The sequence below is a fragment of the Cynocephalus volans genome, chromosome 3, assembly GCF_027409185.1.
Source record: "Cynocephalus volans isolate mCynVol1 chromosome 3, mCynVol1.pri, whole genome shotgun sequence".
Taxonomy (NCBI): Eukaryota; Metazoa; Chordata; class Mammalia; order Dermoptera; family Cynocephalidae; genus Cynocephalus; species Cynocephalus volans.
This window is the reverse complement of record NC_084462.1, coordinates 147,371,545-147,387,178: the sequence shown is the minus strand read 5'-3', so window position 1 is coordinate 147,387,178 and position 15,634 is coordinate 147,371,545. Positions and strand designations below refer to the sequence as shown.

At 33.9% G+C, this 15,634-nt stretch overlaps 1 protein-coding gene and 1 non-coding gene across 5 annotated transcripts in view; one reads left to right on the top strand and one right to left on the bottom strand.

The window, feature by feature from the left end:
* FUT8 (fucosyltransferase 8) overlaps nt 1-15,634 on the bottom strand; it is a 332,924-nt gene that overhangs the window by 275,667 nt on the left and 41,623 nt on the right. The gene's annotated exons all lie outside the window — the stretch shown is intronic.
* Nucleotides 6,433-6,506, top strand: TRNAI-GAU (transfer RNA isoleucine (anticodon GAU)). Its single transcript has one exon. It is a non-coding gene; the product is annotated as a tRNA-Ile (tRNA).

Below are 15,634 nucleotides of genomic sequence, written 5' to 3'. Positions count from 1 at the left end.
GATTGTTCACACCATGAGGGCACAGTCTATTGCCTATTCATCTTTGTCCCTTAGTGGTTTCTAGCACACTACCTTAAATCATGTTGTATTTAATATTTTCTGTTCACCAATAACTCTTCTACTTACCTCACAAGGATATTGCAAGGATCAAATACTATAATACTTGTAAGAATACTGTGAAAATAAAAATGCTTTGAAGACATCAAACAGATTTTACTTCATTATTATCTATGATTACCCTAAATCTTAGTTAGCAAGTAGTAGCATGCTCTAAGGAATGGGAACAGAACAAATAACCCTCACGATAAAAACGAGATAGACGGTGGCTCTATAGCCTCCTTTTTTCTGTCCCCCATTCTACAGGTTCTAGAGCCCACTTAGTCATAGTAGAAGCTTTCATCACTCCCCAAACACATCATCGTAGTATTCCTTACTACACCCCAAACATCATCTGGCATTTTTATGGTTTCCAGTACCAATACCAACTTCACTTCCAGCTCCAAGTCTATAGTTCATAACAATTTGCTTTTTTAGCTACAATCTTCAAGCTAGCTCACCCCTTACTGGATAACATACAGAGAGAGAATCAATAGATCAGGGTCTTATGACCGAACTTTATCTCTGTAATGAGTAAATCCCTTATGTTTCTGTGCCTCTTTTAAAATACCAATATAAATATGTAACATTGCCTTAGCTGCACTAATTGAAAGTAGAATATAAGGAGTCCAGAATCTGGGTTATTGTGCCTTTCTGACATTGAGGAAAAATCCTGCAATAAGAATGAAGATTATACAGTCCCAGCTCTAAACATCAATTTACTACATGATCTTTGACACGACACATCATGTCCCTAGACTTATAGTTATTTTTCCGTAATGAAGGAACTGGAATAAAATCTATAGGTCTCTTCCAGTTCTAAAATTCTGGGACTGAAAGTCTGAACTGCCACCTCTAGGAACCATTAAAATTTTTCAGTTTATATTTCAGTCAACCTTACCAGTTGCTACTAAACATGCCAATAACATTCTAAATAATTCAACCAGACAAGATACCATTTGAGTAATCAGTTCTAGAAGCAAAATTTTTCTTTAATCTTTTATTAAAAAATTATTTTCCAATTCAAAAACTTCTTTTGCTTCATTATTGTAAAATAGAGATGCTTTCCTGGAATATGAAATGTACAATGATTACACTTCCTGATTTACTAGAAACTGAAAAATGTGGCTTATATTTACCAACTTCAGTAATAAATTCATATAAAATTTGCTTGGCAACAACAATTCAGGATACCTTCAACACCAGTACATTGAAAAAAATTCTTTTTTAATTTTAGAATAGTTTTAGTTTAACAGAAAAGTTGCAAAGATAGCACAAAAAGTTTCCATATATCATGCACCCAGATTCCCTTATTGTTAACATCTTGCATTACTATGGCACATATGTCACAATTAATGAAACAGTGTGTCACTATTTAACTCCGTACTTGATTCAGATAAATATACTAAATACCAAAAAAAAATTTCAAAGCAAAACTTTTAAAAAAAGCAATAAAAGCATACAATGTAATGAAAAAACACAGTAAATAGAATATATGCAGAAAATATAATAAATAATTGTCAAAGCTAAAATCAAGAATACCAGTTTCAATAATAAGTGTAAGGAGCTTAACTTCTCTATTAAAAGAAAAATGATTTTCAGATTGGCTCACAGAGAAAACCCCTTTTATGTTCTATATAGAAAGACATACACCTTTAAGAAACATTAAAAGGAAAAAGAGAAGAGCAAAGGCATAACAGGCAAATATCATAAAAAAGAAAGCACGGGTAGTTATCTTAATAACTAACAAGTCAAAATTCAGGCCAAAAAGTACCTAACAAGTCAAAGGAGGACACTTTTTATGCTAAAGGCCAAATTATGAATGAAAAAAACCCCGGTTATTAATGTTTTCACCAAATAGCACAGTAACAAGTTTTGTAAAGCAAAAATCTATCGTAGATACATTGAGAAATTAATAGAAACAGAAGGTAAAGCAATAGAAGACCCAAGCAATATAATCAATAAAGTAAATCTTATAATGTTATAATGAATTTAATGCAATAAAAAAACGTTTTTGTACTGAAAGAGAAAACAACCTCATTTCAAGTGGGCATGGAATATTCACAAACACTGACCATATTTAAGATCATAAATCTCAATAAGTTCAACAGGGTAGAAATGATCAAACTGTGTTGTCTGATCACAATGCAATAAAACTAGATATGAAAACAGCAACAACAAAAAGCTTTTCCTCCTGAAAAAAAATTCTCTATTAAACAACTTTTGAATGAAATAGAAAACACAACCAAAACTGTAAAATACACACACGCACACAAAAATACACTCGTAATGGATGAGAGGGTAAAATATATATATATAAAAAAAAAAAAAAACCATGTAAGTCCTAGACAAAAACATGAATTCAGTTATAATCTGGAAATGAGGAAAATCAAGCAGTGAGACTCAAAATCAAAAGGCAAAACAAAAGTATTTTTTAATTGACAGACCCAACAATAAATAAAGTTTTTTAAAGTTTACATGACAAAAAAAAAACCTTATAAGCAAAGGCAAAAATCAAATTATGAGAAAATATGTGGCTACTAAGCACTACAGCACACTTGAATTGTGGCCAGTCCAAACTCAGATGTGCTATGTGTGTAATAAAATACACACCAGATTTTGAAGACATGGTATCAAAAAAAATTCTTTAATATCTCAATAGTTTTTAGTTGATTTAATATCTCAATAATTTTTAATTGATTTAATGTTAATGATAACATTCATGTTGAATTTTGAAAATATTTTGAATATATGTGACAATGTTTGGACATATAATTAAGTTAATTAATTAACTAAAACTTTATTTTTAATTTTTTAACATGTAATTTAAAGTTTCTAGTAGGCACATCCAGCTTACACTACATTTCTATTGGACAGCACTAATTTAGACTCTGACCCAACTATCCCCTGACCCTGTGACCATCCTGTTGGAGTGAGCAACACAGGGACCTAAAACTGCCTGGGATGTGGAGGGGGGCAGGATTTTAAAAAGGACAGTTTTTCTCTCTCCACTCTTTTTCTTCCCATCGCCTGACTTTCTTACCTTGCTCGTTAAGTAGGAAAATAAGGCCAAGATGCTAATTAGTACTTTGCAAAGCTAACAGTTCTTTCTCTGAGACTTGTAGAGTTTTGAGAAATGATCAAGGCCAAATGACTGGAAGCTAACCTTGGGCACCAGCCATGTACACCAGCACAGATCAAAATCTTGCAGGGTCCAGAGACAACAGCAAAGATGAGAACAGAAACCACATGAGGCCCTGACAAGACCTCGTACCTGACCCACAGAAATGGACCCCTCCTAACTCACTTCTCCTTCTCTCCTGCTTTTCACCTCCCACATTCCATTCCCTCAGCCCCTCCTTTACAAAGCCCTCGGTAAATCTAAATCTTTGAGATGGGATAGCCTACCATCTCCTTGAGCTGAATACATCTGCTTTTCTAACACCAACCATTTGACTTCTCAGCTTTTTTCTTTCCTTCTCAAGGGGGGCGGGCAGCCAGACCTGAGTTCAGTAACAATCCTGAAACTACAATTTCACAAATACAACAAAGCATATGCAGAAGGTTATTCACTGAAACATTATTTGGAAGAGAAAAGATTAGAAATACCCCAACAGGATGGTTGAATAAACTGTTTTACATAAACACAATGGATATTATACAGCTGTAAAAAAAGAATGAGGAAGATTTCGATGCACTGATATCCAGTGCTCTCCAGAACATATGGTTACATAAATAAAAGCAAAGCACAGAACAGGATAAATATATTGTATGTTACCTTTTAAGAAAAACAGTAGAAATATTTTGTTTTTTTTAAAGGAAATACTACAAGGAAATATTAAAAACTTTAAGGAAAAGGGGTGAGGAAGGAAGAGATAGGGACAAAAGCAAGACTCATCTAAGTATATCTTATTGAATAGTTTTGATTTTTGCACTAAGCAAATATTTTACATCTTGAAAAGTAAAATCATTTGGATCCCTATATGAGCCAGCCACCCAAAAAAAAAAAATTAAATCAAATCAAATCAAAACAAATGTATACTGAGTTGGTAAAATAACCACACACAAAAGAGAATCATTTAAAATGATTTTCAAAGATAGTACTCTGGCTATAGGAATAGGATGTATTAGTAGAAAGTATTCTGAGGAAAAAAAGAACTGCTAAAGAAATCTTGAAATTCATTCAGTTTCATGACAGTAGCAATACTGGTATTGTGATTTGCAAACAACTTTTTTGCATATTATAGGATAAAAGATAAGTAAATATGTTTTAAGAAACAAGGATTTTTAGTATGGTAGGAAAAACATGAAATATAAAATTAAAAATTTAGGACAAAGTAAACTCTAATGTTAAATTTGAATGGATATATAAATTTACTTTTCTAAAAAACTGTTATTTCCTAGCTTTGTCCAATAAGAAGTCTTAGAAACAATGATACACTCAAAAAATGAACCTAGCAAGGCCGACCCCATGGTGCACTCAGGAGAGTGCGGTGCTGGGAGCGCAGCAACGCTCCCACCGCGGGTTCAGATCCTATATAGGAATGGCTGGTGTGCTCACTGGCTGAGCGCGATGCAGACAACACCAAGCCAAGGATTGCAATCCCCTTACCAGTCACGAAAAAGACAAAAAAAAAAAAAAAAAAAAAATGAACCTAGCACCAGATCTTGGTATCTAAATCTTGTTTACATATCTGAATCAGGAAAAGTGAAAAGTGAGACTGGGACATCATTTTAAGCCTGAAAGAAAGAGTTCAAAGACCATAAAGGCACACCAAAAAGACATACCCACACACAAAGACACAAAAGTGAGCCTGAAGGGGCTCCCACTGGGCAAATATGAACATCAAGAAAAAGTTACCACAAATGATTGTACAACATTAAATATATAAAAATCAATGAGATTATGCATTAAAAAAAAAAAAAAAGATGGAGGGGAAGTGTTCCATGTCCACTATGGTAGAGAAAGCCTGTACCAGACCAATCCTTCTGCAATCTACTACCCAAAGGCACAGAAACATGAAAAAAGAGCAGGCAGATTCTGGAGGGCAATGAATATTTGGAACAAGAGAATGGCAGGAGGTAAGTTGCCAAACATATTGCATATAGCCTGAAGGCAGGCCACAATCAGCAGCCACACAAAGTAGCTAAAAGTTCCAGTAGAGAACTGCAGATTTCATTTATAGTTTTTATTTTCTGAAGAAACAGAGGAAGCATTCAAAGCAACCACCAACACTCAAAAGTGAGGGGGAAATCCCAGAAAGGGAAGGGCCAGAAAGGGGAAGTCATAAATTCTACGTGTATTTTTACCCAAATCTGTGACCGACCAATGAACTGCACAAATTGCAGTGCAGATTCCAGCTAATGATAAAAAAAGAACTGAACTAAGAGTTGAAATGCTAAGATACAGGGTTTGCAATATAAATACAACCAAATTTATTGCTTATTTACACAAAGATGTCAGCCCTCTCTGGAGGAATATAACAGAACCCACTACAATCATACTGTAAGATCCGTGCACCATGCACAAATCCCACAGACTGGGACAGCTCACTTCACAAAGACCATGAGACTGAGACCGATGCAATCAAGCAAGAGGGACTTTATTCCAGCATGCTGGGGTCACTTTGTCTTCTGGACAGAAGAGACCCTGAGTTTACAATACAAGCACTTTTTATACAGTTTTTTAGTGACAGGATGAGTTGCTGGTTATCTGTGTCGCCTTTAGATTTATGGGTAGGCTTTAGCAGGCTGGTACCCCAATAGATCTGTGGCACCTTTAGATTTACAGGTAGGTTTTAGCAGGCTGGCTGGCACCCCGATAAGGAACGGTGCATTTCTCAATCGTTTATCTTCCCCAGGGTCTGGCCAGGTGGCCTTTAGATAAGGAACTAGTCAGTTCCTGGAACTGGGTGGGGGACATTCCCTTCCTTGGAATGTTTAGTGTGCTCGGGCCTGACCTTTGTATGGCCCCTTAGAAGCTGCTTTACTTAGGCATTTGTTACAAAACTGCGTATACTAAAGTTATATTTTTCTACAATTCCCCTACAATTTCCTACAATTTCTTACAATACCATAAAGAATATGATCTAAAATTACTTGACATAGAAATGCCAAGAAAATGAGACCAAACAAACTAAGAACAATAGATACTGAACTGGTAGAACCAGATGTTATCAGCAGATAAGGATTTTAAAATAGCTACCATAATTATGATGGATGAATAAAAGAAAATATGCTCACAGAGAAACAGAAACCATAAAAAGAACCAAATGGAAATTCTGGAAAACGGAAAGAGTATCTGAAATTTTTTTAAAATAAACTGGATAGAGGACTGGCTGGTTAGCTCAGTTGGTCAGAGTGTGGTGTTGATAACGCCAAGGTCCAGGGTTCAATCCCTGTACCAGCCAGCCACCAAAAAATAACAATAATAATAATAAATTAATGGAATGGGCTTAAGAACAGATTGGGGATGATATAGGAAAAAGTCAGTAACCTGAGAATAGATCAATAGAAGCTTTCAATTCAGAAGAACAGTGAGAGGGCCAGCCCATGGCTCACCTGGGAGAATGTGGTGCTGATAAAACCAAGGTCACAGATTCGGATCCCTTATAGGGATGACTGGTTAACTCACTTGGGAGAGTGTGGTGCTGATAACACCAAGTCAAGGGTTAAGACCCCCTTACCAGTCATCTTTTAAAAAAAAAAAAAAGAAGAAGAAGAAGAACTAAAAAAAAAAAAAGAAATGGACACAGCCTCAGGGTTTGGTGGAACCAAAACAAAATTTCTAAGACAAGAAATTTTGTTCCAGAAAGACAAGAGATAAAGAAGAGTCAGGAAGAAATATTTGAAGACATAATGACTGAAAATTTCCTAAATCTGATAATAAACACAAGCTTATAGATACAAGAAGCTCAGCTAACCCTAAGATTAAAAAAATAAGTAAACCACACTTAGGCCCATTACAGCCAAACTGTTGAAAACCTAAAAGAAACAGGATATCTTGAAGCAACCATAGACACATAATATGTTACATACAAATCAAAATCAATGACTTTTCATAAGGAACTACAGAGGTCAAAAGGCAATAAAACAATACCTTGCTGAAAGAACTCTCAGAATGGCCTTCAAAAACAAGGCACAATAAAGATATTTCAGATAAAATAAAACTAAAATAATGTATTGCCAGCAGGCCTCCACTACAGGAACTACTAAAGGAAGTGCTTCAAGCTGAAGGAAAATGATACTAGATCAAAACATGAATCTTCAGTAAGCCAAAAAATCATCAGAAACAAAAAATATCTGGATAGGTAATTGTTCTTAATTTCTTTAAAATGCATATGACTATATGAAGCAATACGCATAGATATAGAAAATAACTACAGCATGAAGCAACAAGCAGGGAGTAAATGGACTTGTATGGCTGTACAATTTCTGACTTTAATGGGAAATGGAACAATATTAACTCTAAGTAAAACCATTGAGATGTATAATGTAATCCCTAGAACTACTAAAAATGTCACAAAGAGATATAGTTAAACAGCCAATAATATATTTGTAAAGCTAGGCTAATGTCAGAATCCTGCCGACGTCACCAATTGTGGCGCTACAATCCTGTTCATGATGCCAATTGTAGAGCTATATGACCAAGCCAGTTGTTGGGCTCTTTTACCTGCCAGTAATCCTGCACCGACTGGGCCAATTGTCAATCTAGGGCTGGGTCTGGAGTTCACAGAGCCCTCAAGCCCATTGTCCAGACTGGGTCACAAACCCTTAGCATGCCAGGCTGTGTCCCCAAACCCCACACACATCAAGCTGGGTCACCAGACCCCTCACACACAGGTCTGTGAGCTAGGTAACCAGCAAACAGGTCCTTGGAAGAAATAAGTTGGAAAGCATGGCTGCTTGCATGGTGGCCGCCCAAGGCAATAAACCAGCCAAGCCACAGTGCCACACATGCACACTAACTCCACACACACACACACACACATACACACACACACACGCACACGCACACACACACACACACACACACACACACACACACACACACAATTTGCTTACAAAGAATGCACTGCACCACCCCCAACCAGGCAGGCGAGGGGGCCTGATTAAATTATTTAATTTTCCCAACAATATTAAAAAATAAAAATTTTCAAACATTAAAATAAACCAAAGAAAGGCAATAAAGGAAAAAGAATGTTAAACAATATAGAAGAAACATAAAGCAAATAATAAATGGTAGGCCTAAATCCAATAATATCAATAATTACATTAAATGTTGATGAACTCCAAAGAAAACGCAGAGATTGTCAAAGCAAATAAAAACACAAGATCTAACTATATGCTATCTACAAGAAACACACTTTAAATATAAAGAAACATTTACAGTGGAAATAAATGACTGGAAAAGATAATACCATACAAATAGTAAGCATAAGTTGAGTCAAGGGTTTGGATTCCCATACCAGCCAGCTGCCAAAAAAAAAACCTGTCTGAAGTAGCTGTTTTAATATCAGATTTTAAAAAAAAGACTTCAAAACTGAGAGTATTAGAGATGAAGAACATTTCACAATGATAAAAGGGTCAATTCATCAGGAACAAATAATTACAAATGAGTAGCCCACACGTGCAGTTTATTGATCAATCAGAAATAAAGAAACAGATATTTCATGAGAATAGAGATTTTAAAATCTCTCTATCAATAACTGATAGAACCACCAGACCAAAAAATTTGTAATGACCCAGATCATCCAAACCTCACTACAACCAATTTAACCTAACTGATATTTATAAAAATCTCCACTAAACAACACCAGAATTCCAGAATACATATTCTTCTCAAGTGCACATGGTATGTTTACCATAACAGAACATATGATGAGCCATAAAAAAGTCTCAATAAATTTAAAGAGATTAAAGTCATACAGAGTATGTTTTCTGACCACCACAGAATTAAATTAGAAATGAATAACAATAAGATATCTAGAAAAATGTCTCATATTTGGAAATCATACAATATACTTTCAAAAATTACATGGGTCCAAAGAGAAATCACAAGGAAAACTTTATAAAATTACACTCAGCCCACCATGTCCACAGGTTCTGCATCCATAGATTGAACCAATCATGAATCAAAAATATTCAAGAAGAAAAAAACAATAAAAATAACAATACAACAATTAAAAATAATACAAATAAAAAACAATACAGTATTAACAACTATTTATATAGTATTTACATTGCATTAGGTATTATAAGTATTCTAGATATGATTTAAAGTACATGCATAGGTTATTTGCAAATACTACATCATTTTACATAAGGAACTTGAGTATCCATGGATTTTTGGTATCTGTGAAGAGGGTAGAGGGTCCCCAAATCAATCCCCCATGGATACTGAAGGACAACTGTATTTCTAACTGAATGAAAATAAAAATATAACATTGAAATTTGTGAAATGCAGCTAAAGCAATGCTTAGAAGGAAATCTCTACCTTTAAAAAGAAAAAAGAAAGTTGCAAAATCAATATCTTAAGTTTCTATCTGAAGAGGCTAGAAAAAGAGTAAAATAAACCCAAAGTATGTAGAAAAAAGGAAATAAAGATATAAGTAGAAATCAATTAAATAGAAAACAAAAAAAACGCAATAGAAAAAATAACAAAGCCAAAAGTTACCTCTTGGAAAAAAAGATCAACAAAATTGATAAACCCTAGCTAGATAATCAAGGAAAAAAGAGAACAACCATAAATTACCATCATCAGGATAAAAGATCCTAAAGACATTACAAGGATAATAAAGAAAATATTATGAAAACATTTCTGCTAATAAAATTTGACAATTTCGACAAAATGGCCTAATTCCTTGAAAAATACAACCAAAATTGATATAAGCCAAAACAAAAACTCTGTATAGTCCTATATCTGTTAAAGAAATTGAATATGTCATTTAAAAACCTTTCATAAAGAAAATTCCAAGCCAGGAGTAATCTTTCAAACATTTAGAAAGAAAGAGCACTAATCTTACATAAATTTATTCAAAAAGCAGGAAGGGGGGACACTTTCCTAATTGTTTTATGGGGCCAGCAAAATTCTAATACTAAAACCCAATAAAAGAAACCATTTTCATTCTTAAAGAAATTCCTGAAAAGGAAAATTACTATTTTGGACTGAATTGCTTCCCCCCAAAATTCACATGCTGAAACTCTAACACCCCATGTGATTGCATTTGGAAATAAGGCATTTAAGCAAGTAATTCAGGTTAAATAAGGTCATAACAGTAGGATCTAACAGGGCTAGTGGCCTTATAAAAGAAAAGAGACACCAGAGACCTATCACCAACCCCCACGTACCCACACAGAAGAAAGACCATGTGAGGACACAGTGAGAAGATGCTGTCTGTGAACCAAGGAGAGGCCTCACCAGAAATCAACCCTGCTGGCACCTTGATCTTGGACTTCCAGCATCTAGTACTGTGAGAAAAGAAATTTCTGTTGTTTAAACCACCCAGTCTGTGATACTTTGTTATGGCAGCCCAAGCAGACTAACACCATTAATGACCAATATCTTTCGTGAACAAATATACAAAAAATATTTTAATGAAATATCAGCAAATAAAATCTAGCAATATACAGAAAGAATAATAATACAGTATGATCAAATACAGTCTATCCCAAGAACACAAGGTTGGCTTAACCATTTTTAAAAAATCAATCAATATATTCATCACACAAACAGAATAAAGGAGAAACATCCTATGATCACTTCAATAAATACAAAAAATATATATAATGAAATTCAATTACCTTTCCTAATAAAAACTCTGAGCAAATTAGAAATAGAATGGGACTTCATCAATCTGATAAAAGACAATCATGAAAAACTGCAGCTAATATCATACTTACTATTAAAATATTGAATGATTTCCCCCTAAAATCAAGAATAAGGCAAGGATCCTTCCATAGCACTTCATTAAATATTGTAATAGAGACTCTAGCTATTGCAATAAGTAAGAAAAATAAATAAAAGGCATAAAAGTAGGAAAGGAAGCTGTCTCTACCTACAGAAAAAATGATAGTTGGGCTGGCCCCATGGCTCACTCGGGAGAGTGCAGCACTGGTAGCACTGAGGCGCTGGTTCATCCTATATAGGGATGGCCGGTGCGTTCACTTGTTGAGCGTGGTGCAGCCTACACTGTGCTGAGGGTTGTGATCCTCTTACCAGTCAAAAAGAAAAATGATTGTTTATTTAGAAAATCTTAAGAAATCTTTAAAACAACTATTAGAACTAATAAGTAACTTAGTAAGGTCACAAGATACAAAGTTAACATACAAAATCAATTGTATTTTTATATACTAGCAGCATATAATTAGAAAATAATTTTTTTAAAAAATGCATTCAGAAAAAAACATTACTTTGAAATAAATTTAACAAGAGACATATAAGACTTCTATGTTGAAAACAATAAAACATAAAGCACCAAAGAAATCCAGTGAGGAGTAAAGTCTTTAAAAAAAAAAAACTGACGCCAGAATAATCTGATATCCACATTTAAAAAAAAAGGAAATTAATCCCTACCACATATCAAACACAAAAATTAATTCATGATAGAACATAGTCCTAAACATAAAAATTAATGATATAAAGCTTTTAGAGGAAACATAATTTGAGTATAGACAAAGGTTTCATAGTTTACAGAAACCAATAACCATGAAATAAAAAGTGACAAATTAGACTTCCTCAAAATTATAAACATAGGCTCAACAAAAGACACCATTAAGAAAATGGAAAAGGCAGGCAACAGACTTGAAGAAAAGATTCCCAAAACATATATCTGACAAAGAATTCATACTCAGGATAAGAACTCCCACACTTAATAATAAGACAAATGACCCAATTAAAAAACAGTCAAAAGATTTGAACAGATACTTCACAAAAGAATACAATTGTCCAGTGAGCACATAAAGTAACCAACATAATCATTCATCAGTGAAAAAAAAGAAAATTACAACCACAATGAAATAACATACACATTACCAAAATTGCTAAAATTAAAAGAGCTTACAACACCAAATAATAGCAAAGATGTACAGCAACTAGAATTCTACAAATATAGTATGCATGTATTCATAAATACTAGAAATAACATAGTGAGAATGTAAAATGTTAAAATCACTTTGGAAAGAGGTCTTGCAATTTCTTATAATTAAACATATACCTTTTGGCCCAGGAATTATATTCCTAGGTATTCACCTGAAAAATAAAAACATATATTCACAAAAAGGTTCATATGAGAATGTTCATAGTAGCTTTATCCATAATAGCCAAAAATTTGAAACAGGAGAATAAACAAACACTGTAGTATCTAATACAGTAGAATAAATTTAAAAGAAACTATTAAAAAAAAGAAACTATTAAAGCACACAAAAATATGGATACCTCTCAAAAACATTATGCTAAGTGAAAGACAGCTTTCACAAAAAGGTACATACCATGTAATTCTACTTATAAGAGCAAAAGTGATTCACAGCATGAAAAATTCAGAAAAATGGCTGAATCTAAGGTAGCAGGGAGGGAATTGACTGGAAAGGGGCATCAAAGTACTTTCTAAGGGGATATAATGTTCTGTATCTTATAGGGGTCTGCAATACACAAATGCATGCATTTTTTAACTCAATGAATGAACACTTAAGAATTGTACATTTCATTGAATGTAAATTTTGAATCATGATTTAAAAAATTAAACGAGTATTGAACTCTAGCTAACGATATGCATGCTTAAGTATTTCGGGAGATGTATACTGATGTCTACAATTCTGAAATGCAGGAAATAAGATTAAGTGATAAATGAATAGAGGGGTGGACAGATAGATATGTGATAAAAGAAGTGTAGCACAATGTTAATCTAGGTGGTGGGTATATGGTTGTTTATTATTATATCATTTCTACTTTGCTGTATGTTTTAAATTTTCCATAATAAAATATTGCGGAAAAAAGGGGGATAACTCATTTGCCACAAAGGTATTTTATTAATAGATCAATTTGGTTACTCTTTTTAGGTAATTGGCAATTAAAGTGATGTATTAAGCACTTGTCATAACTATAAAAGGAACTGTAGAATATTCCCAATTGACAAACAAAAGCTCTTCATTACAGACGAATGGCAACTAATAAATGCTGAAGAAAATAAAATAACTTTAAAAATCATTTTGTAACCCCCTACTAATTAATTCAAGCAATGATTATCAATGAGTGTTCAAAATGTTAAGTAAAGGATAGTTAGGGAACAGACTTTTAAAGAGAGTGCCGAAGTATCACCCCACATTTTACCTGCTAATTGCAAAGAGATAAAGTTCCTTTACAACAGAGAGATCTGCTGGGTCACCACAGTAACCAAGATATCAAACTACCAGTAGAGCAATCTGACTTTATGTCTCTCATAATGTGAAATAATACTAGCTACACAATATCATCTATGAAATATCTTGTCAAAAACTGTTTAATCCAAATCAAGCAAGTCTATCTTCCATTTACAATAATATAGGAAACAGAGAACCCATAAGGAAATAAATCCAGACTGTGCAATATTCTATGAAGCAATCAGCCCGGTCTCTTCAAAAAAATAAATCTCATGGGGCACAAAAATTAGGATGACTGCTCCAGACTAAAAGATATTGGAGATCCATAACAACCAAATGCAATGCACGTGCCTTGCCTAGATCCTGGTTGAAAAAGTACAGACCTAAAACATGTTCAGGGACAACTACAGAAATCTGAATTTAGACTTAATGATATTAGGAAATTATTAGTTTTTTTAGCTTTGATAATGATATTGTAGTTACAGAAGATGTCCTTATTTTCAAGTGATGCATGGTTAAGTATTTAAGAATGAATCATAAATTCTTCAACTTGTTTTCAAATAGTTCAGGAAAAAATATACCACATCTACATACAGAGATAGAGATAAAGAAAAATGTTAACAATTGTTGAATCTAGGTTGTGGGTACACAGGTACTATTCTTTCAACTCTTTCCTCATTTCATCCTCATCTGAAAAATAATGTCCCCATTTTACAATTGAGAAAACTGAGGGCCAATGAGATAAGTAACTTGCCTCATACAGCTCAATGTCAAGACCAAGACCAAGATCCAAATCCAGGTTCTCTAACTTTAAATCTTTCTTTCTACCACACCACAGCTGCCTACTCGGAGAACACAAAACCAAGGTCAGTTATTTCCTGTAATCTTAACACAATGTTGAGCCATAAACAGTCTTTGGTGAAATGATATTGCAAAGAATGGCCAGTTAGCTCAGTTGGTTAGAACATGGTACTGATAACACCAAAGTCCAAAGTTAGATCCCTGTACCAGCCAGTCACTATAAAAGTAAAAAAAAAAAAAGATAGGTGAAAAGGAGCTACTAAAATATCATCCAACCAACAGGAAGGCCAACAGTACGAACCAACTACATCTTTTAGGGTTTTCAGTAAGAAAGTCATAAACAGAAAAGCATCCCATCCTTCTCTTCCCTAATGAATCAGTAAAGACCAGTAATCTATATTACAGGTGGGAAATGCTAAAGGTGGGAAAGTGTCAGGAACTTACTACCATAATTTTATTGGTCTTAGGTTCTAAATGAGACCTATACAATATGAAAAGGAAAGATAAGATTTGACCAACAATATTGGAAAAAGCAAAACAATGTAGCGATAGAAAATTTGGAAGAAAGGGGTGAAAGTCTCCCCATTTACAGTCTTAGGGACTGACAGAATAACAAAGGCATTTAACGATATTGGGGAAGGTAAGGCAAATGTAAGGAAAAGAGAGAGGTCTGGGATTTGAGAAGCTTAGTCTTCGACAAATTTACATTATATGGATATATTTATATACCATAAAGAGAACAGTAAGCAGACATGACAAGGTTATGAGAAATAAAAAATGAGTTGTGGAAATAATCAGGTATATCTCCTGGATGAATTCCTTGGGAATAAAAGCTCCTATGATTAAAAATAAAGCTTTACACAAATTATTTTATTTAAGGTAGATACATTATTCAAAAGACAAGTAGGTACTATTATTTGCTTTTAACCAGTGAGAAAACGGAGGCCTCAAGAGATGAGATAATTTGCCCATGGTCTCATTACCAGAATAAGGGGCAGAATCAAGGATTCAGGCCCAGGACAACTCCTAAATCCATGCTCTTAACAGCCATGCTATATCAACCACAATCAAAGAATAAAGAAAGCATACATGAAAGAAATGAAAACCAAATACAATTCCCTGGTTGAGAGGCAATATGGTATAGTGGTTAATATAGCAAAGATTCTGGATCCAGAATGTTTGAGCTGTAATCTCACTTATTTAACTTCTTCATGCCTCAGGTTACTCATCTATAAAATGGGGATAATAATAGTACTTAATTTCATAGTATTGTCGTAATATAAAAAGTACTTAGAACAGTACCCAGCACATAGTAAGCATTTAAGAAATGTTAATTGTTTCAGTAATGGGCCACAATAATCAACCACATTGTATATTGACA